Here is a 12019-nt window from a genome sequence, read left to right as displayed (position 1 = left end):
GAGTTCAATTTCAGAGGCATCTGAGGAACGAGAGAGAGCATCGGCCCTAATGTTTTTATCAGCAGGCCGAAAGTGAATTTCAAAATTAAATCGGGCAAAGAACAGAGACCACCTGGCCTGACGAGGATTCAGCCGTTGGGCAGACTGGAGGTAGGAGAGGTTCTTGTGATCGGTGTAAATAATAACTGGAAATCTTGATCCCTCCAGCAGATGCCTCCATTCCTCAAGTGCTAATTTAATGGCTAGAAGCTCTCGATCCCCGATGGAGTAGTTCCTCTCCGCCGGAGAGAAGGTCCTGGAAAAAAAACCACAAGTAACAGCATGCCCGGAAGAGTTTTTTTGTAGAAGGACAGCTCCAGCTCCCACTGAGGAGGCATCAACCTCCAATAGGAAGGGTTTAGATGGGTCAGGTCTGGAGAGCACGGGAGCCGAAGAAAAGGCAGACTTGAGTCGTTTAAAGGCGTCTTCCGCTTGAGGAGGCCAAGACTTGGGATCGGCATTTTTTTTTGTTAAAGCCACAATAGGAGCCACAATGGTAGAAAAATGTGGAATAAATTGCCTGTAATAATTGGCGAACCCCAAAAAACGTTGGATGGCACGGAGTCCGGAGGGGCGTGGCCAATCTAAGACGGCAGAGAGTTTATCTGGGTCCATTTGTAGTCCCTGGCCAGAGACCAAGTATCCTAGAAAAGGAAGAGATTGGCATTCAAACAGACATTTCTCTATTTTGGCATAGAGTTGATTATCACGAAGTCTCTGAAGAACCATACGGACATGCTGGCGGTGTTCTTCAAGATTGGCAGAAAAAATCAGGATATCGTCCAGATATACAACAACACAGGAGTATAGTAGATCACGAAAAATTTCATTAACAAAGTCTTGGAAGACGGCAGGGGCGTTGCATAGACCAAAGGGCATGACCAGATACTCAAAGTGTCCATCTCTGGTGTTAAATGCCGTTTTCCATTCATCCCCCTCTCTGATGCGGATGAGATTATAAGCACCTCTTAAGTCCAGTTTGGTAAAAATATGGGCACCTTGGAGACGATCAAAGAGTTCAGAGATGAGGGGTAAGGGGTAGCGGTTCTTAACCGTGATTTTATTAAGACCGCGGTAGTCAATGCAAGGACGTAGAGAGCCATCTTTTTTGGACACAAAGAAAAATCCGGCTCCGGCAGGAGAGGAGGATTTACGGATAAAGCCCTTTTTTAAATTTTCTTGGACGTATTCAGACATGGCAAGAGTCTCTGGGACGGACAGAGGATAGATTCTGCCCCGGGGTGGAGTAGTGCCCGGGAGGAGGTCAATGGGACAATCATAAGGCCTGTGAGGAGGTAGAGTCTCAGCTTGTTTTTTGCAAAAAACGTCCGCAAAGTCCATATAGGCCTTAGGGAGACCGGTTACATGAGGAAGCACAGGGACACGGCAAGGTTTACTGGGAACCGGTTTTAAGCAGTCCTTGGAACAAGAGGGCCCCCAACTCTTGATCTCCCCAGTGGACCAATCCAGGATTGGGGAATGGAGTTGAAGCCAGGGAAGTCCAAGAAGGATTTCAGAAGTGCAATTGGGGAGGACCAACAGTTCAATCCTCTCGTGATGAGATCCGATGCACATTAGAAGGGGCTCCGTGCGGAAACGTATAGTACAGTCCAATCTTTCATTGTTTACACAATTGATGTAGAGGGGTCTGGCGAGACTGGTCACCGGGATGTTGAACCTGTTGACGAGAGAGGCTAAGATGAAATTTCCTGCAGATCCAGAGTCCAAGAAGGCCACAGCAGAGAAGGAGAAGGCAGAGGCAGACATCCGCACAGGCACAGTAAGACGTGGAGAAGCAGAGTAGACATCAAGGACTGTCTCACCTTTGTGCGGAGTCAGCGGACGTCTTTCCAGGCGGGGAGGACGGATAGGACAATCCTTCAGGAAGTGTTCGGTACTAGCACAGTACAGGCAGAGATTCTCCATGCGGCGTCGTGTCCTCTCTTGGGGTGTCAGGCGAGACCGGTCGACCTGCATAGCCTCCACGGCGGGAGGCACAGGAACAGATTGCAGGGGACCAGAGGAGAGAGGAGCCGGGGAGAAGAAACGCCTCGTGCGAACAGAGTCCATATCCTGGCGGAGCTCCTGACGCCGTTCGGAAAAACGCATGTCAATGCGAGTGGCAAGATGGATGAGTTCATGTAGGTTAGCAGGGATTTCTCGTGCGGCCAGAACATCTTTAATGTTGCTGGATAGGCCTTTTTTAAAGGTCGCGCAGAGTGCCTCATTATTCCAGGATAATTCTGAAGCAAGGGTACGGAACTGTACGGCATACTCGCCAACGGAAGAATTACCCTGGACCAGGTTCAACAGGGCAGTCTCAGCAGAAGAGGCTCGGGCAGGTTCCTCAAAGACACTTCGAATTTCCGAGAAGAAGGAGTGTACAGAGGCAGTGACGGGGTCATTGCGGTCCCAGAGCGGTGTGGCCCAAGCCAGGGCTTTTCCAGACAGCAGGCTGACTACGAAAGCCACCTTAGACCTTTCAGTGGGGAACTGGTCCGACATCATCTCCAAGTGTAATGAACATTGGGAAAGAAAGCCACGGCAAAACTTAGAGTCCCCATCAAATTTATCCGGCAAGGATAGTCGTATTCCAGAAGCGGCCACTCGCTGCGGAGGAGGTACAGGAGCTGGCGGAGGAGATGATTGCTGGAGCTGTGGTAGTAACTGTTGTAGCATAACAGTCAGTTGAGACAGCTGTTGGCCTTGTTGCGCAATCTGTTGTGACTGCTGGGCGACCACCGTGGTGAGGTCAGCGACAACTGGCAGAGGAACTTCAGCGGGATCCATGGCCGGATCTACTGTCACGATGCCGGCTGGCAGGTAGTGGATCCTCTGTGCCAGAGAGGGATTGGCGTGGACCGTGCTAGAGGATCGGTTCTAAGTCACTACTGGTTTTCACCAGAGCCCGCCGCAAAGCGGGATGGTCTTGCTGCGGCGGTAGTGACCAGGTCGTATCCCCTAGCAACGGCTCAACCTCTCTGGCTGCTGAAGATAGGCGCGGTACAAGGGAGTAGACAGAAGCAAGGTCGGACGTAGCAGAAGGTCGGGGCAGGCAGCAAGGATCGTAGTCAGGGGCAACGGCAGAAGGTCTGGAATCACAGGCAAGGAACACACAAGGAACGCTTTCACTGGCACTAGGGCAACAAGATCCGGCGAGGGAGTGAAGGGGAAGTGAGGTGATATAGGGAAGTGCACAGGTGTAAACACTAATTGGAACCACTGCACCAATCAGCGGTGCAGTGGCCCTTTAAATCGCAAAGACCCGGCGCGCGCGCGCCCTAGGGAGCGGGGCCGCGCGCGCCGGGACAGAACTGACGGGGAGCGAGTAAGGTACGGGAGCCGGGGTGCGCATCGCGAGCGGGCGCTACCCGCATCGCGAATCGCATCCCGGCCGGAGGTGGTAACGCAGCGCCCCGGGTCCGTGGAACCGACCGGGGCGCTGCAGTGAGGGAAGTGTAGCGAGCGCTCCGGGGAGGAGCGGGGACCCGGAGCGCTCGGCGTAACACCCCCAGGTCGTTCCACCCATTAACGACTCAACCTCTCTGGCTGCTGAGATGAGGCAAGGTACAAGAGGATCAGGCAGAGGCGAGGTCAGCCGTAGCAAAAGGTCAGGGCAGGCAGCAACGGTTCTCAAGCTGTAGTCAATAGCAACAGCTTCAGCAACAGGCAGGGAATACACACAAACGCTTTCTCTAGGGCACTAAGGCAACAAATATCCGGCAGGAAGCTGTGGGAAGAGATGGTACTTATAGGCAGTGCACAGGTGCAGGCCTAATTAAGTCAAGGCAGAACCTTTAACCCTAGATAAACCACTTTGGACCCTATAGAGCGGGGACGTGCACGCCAAGACCGGGTGACTGGAGCGCTGCCTGGGGACACACGCTGTGAGCGCACCGAGGTAAGCAGGGTGCCCGGAGCGCTCAGCGTAACAGTACCCCGCCCCCCCCTTAGGTCTCCCCTTCTTTTTGGTACCCAAGAACTTGAGGATGAGACTGCGGTCCAGGATGTTTTCCTCCGGCTCCCAAGATCTCTCCTCAGGACCGCAGCCCTCCCAGTCAACCAGAAAAAATTACTTTCCCCTGACTGATCTAACGGCCAAGATTTGTTTAATGGAAAAGACATCTGAGATACCAGAGACTGGAGTAGGAGGAAGATCCTTGGGGGAACAGCGATTAAATATGGCAGGTTTCACATGATACATATGGAAGCTGTTGGAAATCCGGAGAGATGGAGGGAGATGGAGTTGATAGGACACAGGGTTGATCCTTTTCTTGACCTTGTAAGGACCCAAGTAGCGGGATCCCAATTTATAACTTGGGATCTTAAAGGGGTACTCCGCCCCTAGACATCTTATCCTCTATCCAAAGGATAGGGGGATAAGATGTCAGATTGTCAGATCGCCGGGGTCCCGCTGCTGGGGACCCCGGGGATCGCTGCTGCAGCACCCCGCTATCATTACTGCGCAGAGCGAGATCGCTCTGCACGTAATGACGGGCAATACAGGGGCCGGAGCATCGTTACGTCATAGCTCCGCCCCTTGTGATGTCACGGCCTGCCCCTGTGAATACAAGTCTATGGGAGGGGGCGTGGTGGTTGTCACGCCCCCTGCCATAGACTTGCATTAAGGGGACGGTCCGTGATGTCATGACATCACGCTGCTCCGGCCCCTGTATTGCCCGCCATTACGCACAGAGCGAACTCGCTCTGTACAGTAATGATAACGGGGTGCCACAGCGGCGATCCCCAGGGTCCCCAGCAGCGGGACTGCGGCGATCTAACATCTTATCCCCTATTCTTTGGATAGGGGATGAGATGCCAGGGGCGGAATACCCCTTTAAAACGTACAAATTTGGCGGACAACCACACCTTGTCTCCTGGGACGAAAACTGGAGGGGCCCGACGTTTCTTGTCGGCATGGATTTTCATGCGGGCTGAGGCCTGGAGAAGAGAGAGACGCATCTCTCGCCAAATGGCAGAAAAGTCCCATACTAATTCGTCCACAGCTGGAACTCCGGAAGAGGTAGACAAAGGCAAAGGCGGCAAAGGGTGACATCCATACACCACAAAGAAAGGAAACTTAGAAGTGGCAGAAGATTCTTTGTGGTTGTAAGAGAACTCTGCCCACAGAAGGAGATCCACCCAATCCTCCTGGCTGGAAGAGACAATGTGCCGTAGATAGTCTCCCAAATCTGATTGATGCTTTCCAATTGTCCGTTGGACTGAGGATGGTAAGAAGATGAGAAGTCCAGCTTTATCTATAGTTGTCCACAGAGGGATCTCCAGAATCTTGAGACGAACTGAACCCCTCTGTCAGATACAATATGGGTTGGTAGTCCGTGGAGGCGAAAGATGTGGCTAAGGAACTGTCTTGCCAGCTTAGGCGCAGAAGGGAGAGAAGACAAGGAAAGGAAGTGTGCCATTTTGGAGAAACGGTCCACCACCACCCAAACAACAGTCTTGCCATGAGAGGGTGGCAGATCGGTGACAAAGTCCATTGCGATATGAGACCATGGAGTCTCAGGAACTGGGAGAGGGTGGAGCAAACCAGCTGGTCTAAGGCGAGGAGTCTTGACCCAGCCGCAGGCCGCACAAGCTTGGCCAAACTCAGTTACGTCCCTCTCCATGGACGGCCACCAATACTGTCTGGAGATGAGAAGAAGGGTCTTCCGGATACCGGGATGTCCGGCCAGCAAGGAAGAATGTCCCCACTTTAGTACTTTCAGGCGACGAAGGGGAGATATGTAAGTTTTCCCAGGAGGAAGGCAGCTTAGATCCACAGGAGCCACGGTGACCAAACGCTCAGGCGGGACAATGTGTTGTGTTGTGGTGTGACCTCGACCCCAGCGACATCAGAGGAACGGAAAAGGGCGTCGGCATGGACGTTCTTACTTGCAGGCCTGAAGTAAATCTGGTAGTTAAACCGGGAAAAAAAACAAAGACCAGCGAGCTTGGCAGGGGTTGAGTCTCTGCGCAGATTGAAGATAGGAGAGGTTCTTGTGGTCTGTGTAGATATTAATGGGGTGAGGAGCACCTTCCAGTAGGTGCCTCCACTCCTCCAGAGCCAGCTTGATGGCCAAAAGTTCCCTGTCTCCAATGGAGTAATTCCTCTCTGCCGGGGAGAAGGTCTTGAAGAAAATACTGCAGGAAACTGTTTTACCTTTAGAGAATTTCTGTGTGAGCACGGCTCCTGCTCCCACGGAGGAGGCATCTACCTCCAAGTAGAAAGGTTTTCAGGGATCGGGTCTGGATAGGACTGGAGCAGAGGCAAAGGCAGACTTGAGAGCGCAGATGGCCTGCTCGGCCTGTGGAGGCCACGACTTGGGATTAGCCCCCTTTTTGGTCAAGGCCACGATTGGTGCCACAAGGGTAGAGTAATGACGGATGAATTGTCTGTAGTAGTTAGCGAAACCTAGAAATTGCTGTATGACCCTTAGGCCAGAGGGGCGAGGCCAGTCCAGGACTGCAGAAAGCTTGTCAGGATCCATTTGAAGACCCTTGGAAGAAATGATGTACCCCAGGAAGGGAAGGCTGGTACGATCAAACTGTCACTTTTCAAATTTAGCATACAGACGATTCTTCCTCAAACAGGAAAGTACAAGACGGACATGCGCACGGTGTTGATCCAGATTAGAGGAAAATATGAGGATGTCGTCCAAGTAAACTACCATACAGGTGTAGAGCAGGTCTCTGAAAATGTCATTAACGAAGTCTTGGAAGACGGCAGGTGCATTGCAGAGTCCGAAGGGCATGACCAGATACTCAAAATGACCATCTCAGGTATTAAAAGCGGTCTTCCATTCGTCAGCCTCTCGAATCCGAATAAGATTGTAGGCCCCTTTAAGATCCAATTTAGTGAAGAACTTGGCGCCTTGTAGACGGTCAAAGAGTTCAGCAATCAGGGGAAGAGGGTAACGGTTCTTGATGGTAATGCTGTTAAGTCCCCGATAATCAATGCACGGCCGAAGAGTGCTGTCTTTCTTGGTAACAAAAAAGAATTCAGCTCCGGCTGGAGAGGAGGATTTCCTGATAAACCCTCTCTGTAAATTCTCCTGAATGTACTCAGACATGGCGAGAGTCTCTGGAGGAGAAAGAGGGTAGATCCTTCCCCTAGGCAGAGTGGTACCAGGCTGCAAGTCAATGGCCTGTGTGGAGGCAACACCTCTGCTTGTTTCTTACAGAAAACGTCCGCAAAGTCCATACATGGTTCAGGCAGGCCTGGAGGAGGAGAGACAACAGTTGAAAACTTGGCTTGAACCGGCTTGAAACATCTGCCAAAACAAGAAGAACCCCCAACTTCGGACCTCTCTGGAGGACCATTCATTGCCACAGATTATCACAAATTACATTTTCCACACTCTGGAAATCATAGGATCTTAAAGGGGTACTCCGGTGGAAATTATTATTTTATTTTTTTTTATCAACTGGTGCCAGAAAGTTAAACAGATTCTTAAATGACTTCTATTAAAAAATCTTCACCCTTCCAGTACTTTTTAGCAGCTGTAAGCTATAGAGGAAATTCTTTTCTTTTTTAATTTCTTTTTTTGTCTTGTCCACAGTGCTCTCTGCTGACACCTCTGTCTGTGTCAGGAACTGTCCAGAGCAGCATAGGTTTGCTATGGGGATTTTCTCCTGCTCTGGATAGTTCTTGATACGGGCATCAGGTGTCAGCAGAGAGCACTGTGGACAACACAAAAAAGAAATTCAAAAAGAAAAGAACTTTGTAGCATACAGCTGCTAAAAGTACTGGAAAGGTAAAGATTTTCTAAAAGAAGTCATTTACAAATCTGTTTAACTTTCTGGCACCAGTTGTTTAAAAAAAAAAATGTTTTCCACCGGAGTACCCCTTTAAGATCCTGGAAAATGTAATCTGTGGTAATCTGTGACAATGAATGGTTAACATTCTTGTAAGACATAAAGACAAATAGCATAGAGAATTTCAGCTTCTGCTATTCTGCATATATAAGGGTTTTGCCTCTGCAGCATTACACATGGAAGATTTAGATGAAAGTGCACACCTTTGGGCAATGGCTTAAAATGGCCCCACATACTAACCAATCTGGGCTATCTACAAACAAAGGTAAACTTTGCATATGCTTGTTAACCCTTACTAGACTGTTTCAACACTATAGATGAAGGGACAGATGCACTTTAAAGTAGTATTCCAGGATTTTCTTTTCTACAGCCTTTGGCCCATGATTCTGAGTTATTATACAGTGCAATATGCCTCTATGACCTCTGTTCTGTACTTTGTCCCATTCTCAGGCAAAGGACCCACACCTATAAGTGCTGTTGTTCAAGTGTTTCATTTTACTGTTGTCTCTGACCTTTCCCAGCATTCCATGCGGTCAGAGACAATACCGTATTTTTCGCCATATAAGACGCTAGTGGCATATAAGACGCACCCAATTTTAAAGGAGGAAAATCTAGAAAAAAAAAGATTCTGAACCAAATACTGTAGTAAAATATTTTATATCAGTATAGTTCCCCCACAATAGTTGGCAGTATAGTTCCCCCACAATAGTTGGCAGTATAGTTCCCCCACAATGGTAGGCAGCCCCCCCCCTCCACAATGGTTGGCAGTATAGTTCCCCCACAATGGTTGGCAGTATAGTTCCCCCACAATGGTTGGCAGTATAGTTCCCCCACAATGGTTGGCAGTATAGTTCCCCCACAATAGTTGGCAGTATAGTTCCCCCACAATGGTTGGCAGTATAGTTCCCCCACAATGGTTGGCAGTATAGTTCCCCCACAATAGTTGGCAGTATAGTTCCCCCGCAATAGTAGGCAGCTCCCCCCCACAGACATACAGCTTCCAGCCATATACAGTGTACGGCTGGAAGCTGTATGTCTGTACTGGTGCCCCCACAGTGTTCCGGTCACCGCTCCTCTGGCCCAGTGTCACATCTACTGCTATGGCCTATGGACCATAGCAGTAGGTGCCGGGACCGGAGGAGCGGTGACCGGAACGCTGAAGATTACACACCGCCGGTCACTCACCAGGCCCCGGTCGGCGCGCGTCTTCCTCCAGTCCTCCTGTCCTCCGGCGCCTCTATGGTTGTACGCACGGGACGTCACTGAAGTCCCGTGCATACAACCATAGAGAGGCAGAGGATCGCAGGAAGACGGCAGGAGGACCGGAGGAGGACGCGCATCGGCCGGGGAATGGTGAGTGATCCGCGGACATCCTTATGTCCCGAAAAGATTTTTCGGGACATAGGGATGTCCGGCATAGGAAAACCTATGATTTTATCTGCCCGGACCGGCTCCTGTGTGCGGCTGCAGGCGGGGACCGGCCAGAGCAGGTAAAATCTAATACTGTATATTAAAAACCAGGGGGCCTCCAGCTGTTGTGAAACTACAACTACCAGCATGCCCAGACAGCCTTTGCCGGTCTGGGCATGCTGGTAGTTATAGTTTCAGAACAGCTGGAGGCACCCTGGTTTTTAGTATACAGTTATTAGTAATTCACCTGCCCGGTGCCCGGAACTGTATGTTCCAGGTGTAGGGCAATAAACATAGACGGTGAGAGGGGAAAAATTCACCGGCGGTCATGAGGCTGCTGCGGGTGGGGAGCGGGTAGTCAGCGCTGTACCGCACCGCCGCAGCCTCTGTACTTACCGCTGACTTCCCGCTCTCGCCCGCAGCAGCCTCGGGCGTATATTCGCCGTATAAGACGCACCAACTTTTCCCCCCACGTTTTGGGGAAGAAAAAGTGCATCTTATACGGCGAAAAATACGGTATGTCATAAGTCACATGGTCTTCAGGGAGTGTGGCTATGCTGCAGTGGGTTGGTGAATAGCGAGGTGATAGGAATTTACTGAAATAACACTATTCTGATTTATACAGTGCATAATGAAAGTATTCGGCCCCCTTGAACTTTTCAACCTTTTGCCACATTTCAGGCTTCAAACATAAAGATATAAAACTGTAATTTTTTGTGAAGAATCAACAAGTGGGACACAATCATGAAGTGTAACGAAATTTATTGGATATTTCAAACTTTTTTAACAAATAAAAAACTGAAAAATTGGGCGTGCAAAATTATTCAGCCCCCTTAAGTTAATATTTTGTAGTGCCACCTTTTGCTGAGATTACAGCTGTAAGTCGCTTAGGGTATGTCTCTATCAGTTTTGCACATTGAGATACTGAAATTTTTGCCCATTCCTTGCAAAACAGCTGGAGCTCAGTGAGGTTGGATGGAGAGCGTTTGTGAACAGCAGTTTTCAGTTCTTTCCACAGATTCTCGATTGGATTCAGGTCTGAACTTTGACTTGACCATTCTAACACCTGGATATGTTTATTTGTGAACCATTCCAATGTAGATTTTGCTTTATGTTTTGGATCATTGTCTTGTTGGAAGACAAATCTCCGTCCCAGTCTCAGGTCTTTTGCAGATTCCATCAGGTTTTCTTCCAGAATGGTCCTGTATTTGGCTCCATCCATCTTCCCATCAATTTTAACCATCTTCCCTGTCCCTGCTGAAGAAAAGCAGGCCCCAACCATGATGCTGCCACCACCATGTTTGACAGTGGGGATGGTGTGTTCAGGGTGATGATCTGTGTTGCTTTTACGCCAAACATAACGTTTTGCATTGTTGCCCTATAAGTTTGATTTTTGCTTCATCTGACCAGAGCACCTTCTTCCTCATGTTTGGTGTGTCTCCCAGGTGGCTTGTAGCAAACTTTAAACAACACTTTTTATGGATATCTTTAAGAAATGGCTTTCTTCTTGCCACTCTTCCATAAAGGCCAGATTTGTGCAGTACACGACTAATTGTTGTCCTATGGACAGAGTCTCCCAACTCAGCTGTAGATCTCTGCAGTTCATCCAGAGTGATCATGGGCCTCTTGGCTGCATCTCTGATCAGTCTTCTCCTTGTATGAGCTAAAAGTTTAGAGGGACGGCCAGGTCTTCGTAGATTTGCAGTGGTCTGATACTCCTTCCATTTCAATATTATCGCTTGCACAGTGCTCCTTGGGATGTTTAAAGCTTGGGAAATCTTTTTGTATCCAAATCCGGCTTTAAACTTCTCCACAACAGTATTTCGGACCTGCCTGGTGTGTTCCTTGTTCTTCATGATACTCTCTGCGCTTTAAACGGACCTCTGAGACTATCACAGTGCAGGTGCATTTATACGGAGACTTGATTACACACAGGTGAATTCTATTTATCATCATTAGTCATTTAGGTCAACATTGGATCATTCAGAGATCCTTACTGAACTTCTGGAGAGAGTTTGCTGCACTGAAAGTAAAGGGCTGAATAATTTTGCACGCCCAATTTTTCAGTTTTTTATTTGTTAACAAAGTTTGAAATATCCAATAACTTTCATTCCACTTCATGACTGTGTCCCACTTGTTGTTGATTCTTCACAAAAAATTACAGTTTTATATCTTTATGTTTGAAGCCTGAAATGTGGCAAAAGGTCGAAAAGTTCAAGGGGGCCGAATACTTTCACTATGCACTGTAAAGGTATCAATCTAGCCTGTACTGCTAACAGAAGACACTCAGATCTGTACAAAAAACAAATTCCTATTGATTTTTATAGGAGTGTTGCGGGCATGCTGTATCCCATGTACTGTACAGCGGTCATTTTTCCAGAAGTGGGAGTAGAACCTAAATGACATCACTGAAGAAAAAGAGACATGATCGCATATCTGCATCTTGAACAAAGATCCTGTGCTTCTCAGGATATATACAAAACTAACAGGTCATTATTCTACGTTATAATCATAATGTCCAAGCCTGTTAGCCATGTCATGGCCACCTATGCGTAGCAGGTCCCTAACCTAAAATGGCATGACGCTGGGCGGTGACGGTCACCGCGGTCTGCAAAAACTGAAAAGGGGTCTCCCTATCAGTCTTTTACATGGTGATTGAGATTTTCCATCAGTTCACATTGGTGTGGTGCTGCCCGGTGGCCATTACTGCCATGGCGCCTTGTCTGTGGGGTGGCGCGGTCCACAGTCTGGGGCT

Source organism: Hyla sarda, chromosome 3 (genome assembly GCF_029499605.1).
Source record: "Hyla sarda isolate aHylSar1 chromosome 3, aHylSar1.hap1, whole genome shotgun sequence".
NCBI classification, from domain to species: Eukaryota; Metazoa; Chordata; class Amphibia; order Anura; family Hylidae; genus Hyla; species Hyla sarda.
The sequence above is the reverse complement of the archived record's forward strand: the minus strand, read 5'-3'. Positions refer to the sequence as shown.